We start from the raw sequence: 4,339 nt of genomic DNA, 5'->3' as shown, positions 1-4,339 counted from the left end.
CTGAATTCTTGATCTTGATTTGGTCCTTCTGCATCCTTGATCAGTCTTTCTTTTCCTACATCTTGAAATTGTTGAGTTTGTGAAGAACTTTGACCAAGTTGAATTGATGTGATAGGCTCTTTAGATTTGTTAACATCCTTGGATTGTTGAATCCTAGCTTCAATCTCCCCCTTCATCTTGGTGATAAGCATGAGTAGGGGAGTTGGTAATTCTGGCCTTACATCTTCAGGTAGTGAGGGCAAAGGTATGTTGAGCTTCCTCATGATGGCTCCCAAAGCAACATAATTTTGTATTTGGAGATTCTTATGAGAGTCGACCAAGGTTTTGATATCTGTCTGTTGATTCTGCACCAAAGATGTAAGAGCTTGTACTTGTGCACTAAGTGAGTCATTGGATGATTGGAGTGAGGAGGCTTGTTGTTGAAGTTCTTGAACTTGCAGTGTGGATGAGGATTGAGATGTGGAGGAACTAGAAACCCCAAAAGTGTCCTGCACAGCTTTCTTAATTTCATCCATGAGCAAGGATAAAGGAGTGTATCTGCTAGAGTGCATTTGATCCAGTTTCAGTCTTGTATCATTAGAATTAATGATATGTTGTTGAACTTGTGCATTCAGAGCCACAAATGAGGTCTTGAGATTCTTGACACTTGTCTCTACTCCTTTTAGATCATACCTTGACATCTGATCAGCAAAATTTGAGAATTTGGTTTTTATCTCAGTTTGAGAAGGGATGATTTGATCCATCTTTTCCCTCATCTTCTTCATTATTTTGTCTTGATGTCTATTCAATGTAATTTGAAGTGCCTTTCCATAGTTGTGGAAGGCCTTAATTTGAGCTTTGTATACATAATTGATGGCATGATACACTTCCTGAGGAGTTAGAGATCTAACATTGCTTCCCAGAATAGTGATATACTCCTCCCTGAACTGAGCTAGCACAACATCCATTTCAATATATAATTCTTTATCTAGACAAGCATCATAGTTTGCATCATGACCAACTTCATCAACAATTTTAGCTTGATTTTCTTCAACATCTGTCTGGTAGGAAAGCATGATGGCTTGATAGTCCTGATTTGACATATTGGATGTGAGCAGCTGTTGAGAAATTTGGGCAAGGCCTCCAAGATGGTCAGCTCTAAGATCTTCAATTGTTGAAGGTTGATCTGCAGTTTCTTGGAGCCACTAGGATACGAGATGGGGTTGTTGAGGTTGAGAAGTTGAGGGTTGGTGTGCAGGGTCAGAACCACCTATGACAGGAGTCACAGTTTGACTCACAGATTGCTCTATGTTTATGACAGTGTGTTGTCCTACACTTGTAGTGGGAACCTCTAATTGAATTGGAGGGGATTTGACTGGGTTACTATCATGTACACCAGCCTCAAATTCTTGTGCTTCTTGCAAAGTATTATCACATGAATGTGATATACTTGCCTCCTCTATAGCAAGATCATTGACAATTGTACTCCTAGCATCAATTGCTAATGCAATTTCTGCTAGGGTTTTGAGGGGAGTTGTTCCTGGAACATGAACCTCCAATTGAATTGGACAGGATTTAGATAGCTCCCCCTCAGGAGTACTACCCTCAAACCTAACAGCCTGTGAAGGCTGATTTGTACATGAAGGTGCATTTGTGATTACTATGGGGTCTTCAGTAAAAATTAATGAATCCCCCATGTTTGTGATGGTATCATCAAGGTCTACCCCGGCTAGTAGCTTATCACCATCTAAATTTGGTGTCTAGGTGGTGAGCAAGGTTTCTTGAACCATGTCACTTGAGTGAGTTTGCACTTGAGGAATGGATTCAAGTGCAGTGTGTGAAGAAGAAATTTGAGAGATTAAGAGTTGTTGTTCAGTAGTGAGTGTTGGTAGCTCCCCCTGAATGGATGTGGGAGCTTCAAGGGATGTGCTCTCCTTGTGTGTGCCATCCTTATTTCTCATTTCATACACTTGAATCTTATCAAGTATAGGTGCAGACTCTGTACAAGGTGCATTTGGGAGAATGCTCTTTTCAATAGAGACAACCTGTTGAGAGGATGCCCCTAGAATCTGTTCAAGCCCCTTATTTACAAATACATCCTTTTGAGAGGATGCAGAGGTGCCTTGAGTGGTTAACTCAGTTTTCTTTTGCTTCTTTGTTCTTTGGACTAAAGGTGACTCAGGTTATGTTTGTTCCTCACCACTCTCATTCAGTATAGTAAGGGTTACCTCCTTTTTTTTTACTGACTTCACCCTTTTGAGAGGATGAAGTGGTTGGTTTCCTAGTTCTATTAGTTTTGAAGAAGTAGGTTCAACATGGGAAGGTCCCTGTGGGTGTGCCTGTGTTTGTGCTTCCACGGGCTCAGGAACCATTGTTGCACTAGATTGAATTTCATTGGTTCTCATGTCAAGCATAGGGTAAGGATAGGTCTTAAATCTTTCAATCATGAAAGGTGTTAACCTAAGACCCACCTGTACCTTATTCTTAGTAATAAGTGATCCAAAAAATATTTTGGATACTTGTTTACAGTTTTCTATTAATGACCTAACTACACCTTCAAGCATATGTATGTCATTTACTTTATAATTTAAAGTAGACATAATGAATCTAGGAAGGAAAATTTCTTTACCTCTTGAAGTCAATGGCATGGTGATCCTGGTGCTCAATTCCTCCAGAATGTAGTGTCCTACATTAATCTATTTGTTGTGAGCCATTGAGTAGACCAGCTTCTGAACAACACTAGAAATGTTGTCAGATCCTGATTTTCTGTATGTGAAAGCCCTCACCATAGAATCAAACAGAAAGGACCACTCTCTCCTTAGATTTTTCTTGTTCAAACTGGCCAGGTTGATTTTCTTAGAGTAGTTGATATAATCCAAGAAATCATACAGCTCCTCCTGTGTTGGAATCTCTACTAGCTTGTCAGTTGGAATGTTCAAGGCCAGGTTCATGTCAACTTCAGTTATCTCAATCTGTTATCCTTTGTTTTGAAAGTTAACCACTAAGGTTGGAGATTGGTTTTCACGCACAACTGTCCTAGCTACAGTTGTGTTCCAGAAATCCCCCAATACATCCTGATAGAGAACTGGGTTAGCTGTGAGAGCTCCAACAAAGTAAGTTTCAGACAAGAACTTGAAAAAGCTTTTGAAATCTTTAGGAGCTTAATTTGTATCTAGGAATGCAAGGAAGTTGGTCTTTTTTGGGATGAAGGGTACAATAATGTTTGTTGCCATTACTGTGAATGTGAAGATTAATGGGTAAAAGAAATTAGAGAGAATGAATTTGAAAAAGAGAAATCGGTTTGAAATTGAAAAAGCTAGGTCACTTAGAGTTCTCGAAGGTGTAAGTATATGTATATCGAGATGTCTGAGTATTTATAGTAAAAGCAAATGACTTATCGAGGACTCAAAAATAGATATTTGGAATATACTTATCGAGAAGTCATTTTGAAAAAGAAATACCATTTTAATTTACTCTTTTAGAGAACTAAAATAATCTTATCGAGATGTCAAATAAATACTCAGTTTGTCCTAAAATGGACTGAATTATTTCTAATTTCTATTTGAATAAATCCAAATAAATTTAGAATAAATTTATGAAGAGCAATTTACCAAAATAATTTATTGAATTTAAATTATTTCAGTTCTGAGTTATTTATAAGTATAAATCTACTTGTAGAGAACTCTGTGAGTTAACACTTATAGAGAACTCTACAATGACTTATCGATAAGTCATAATAATGATTATCGAGAAGTCCTTCGAGAAGTAAGAAAATTGACTTGTCGAGAACTCACTCGAGAAGTCTTAAAATGACTTGTCGATAAGTCAATTAGACTTTTCGAGAACTCAGTTCTCTATATGCTCTTGATCATTTTGATTTTGCCTTGTGTTTATATTTCATATTAAAAATGTAAATCAACACTTTGAAAGTTTTCTTAGAATTGAAAAATTCCAAGCTAAATTTTTATTTTTGAAAAATAAATATGCAGAGATTTCTGAAATATTTATAATTCATATTTCAGTTAGTTTCCAATTAAATTAAATTAATTTTGATTTTTAAGAAATTAATCTGCTGCAACATATTAGTTGAGTTCTTGCCTTAGGATGAAGAATTTAACATTTCAATTTCACCTACAAGTCTAGTGAAAGTTGCTTCATCCAAAGGTTTAGTGAAAATGTCAGCTACTTTTTTATGTTGGAACAAAAATGAGCTCAATGGTACCATTTTCAGCATGTTCTGTAATAAAATGGTACCTTACATCAATGTGCTTAGTTTTAGAGTGATTACTGGATTAACCACAATAGATATATCACTAGTATTGTCACACATAATTGGAATTTTGTGTAATACTAGGCCATA

This window comes from Apium graveolens, chromosome 3, assembly GCF_009905375.1.
Source record: "Apium graveolens cultivar Ventura chromosome 3, ASM990537v1, whole genome shotgun sequence".
NCBI lineage: Eukaryota > Viridiplantae > Streptophyta > Magnoliopsida > Apiales > Apiaceae > Apium > Apium graveolens.
This window is presented reverse-complemented; position numbering follows the sequence as displayed.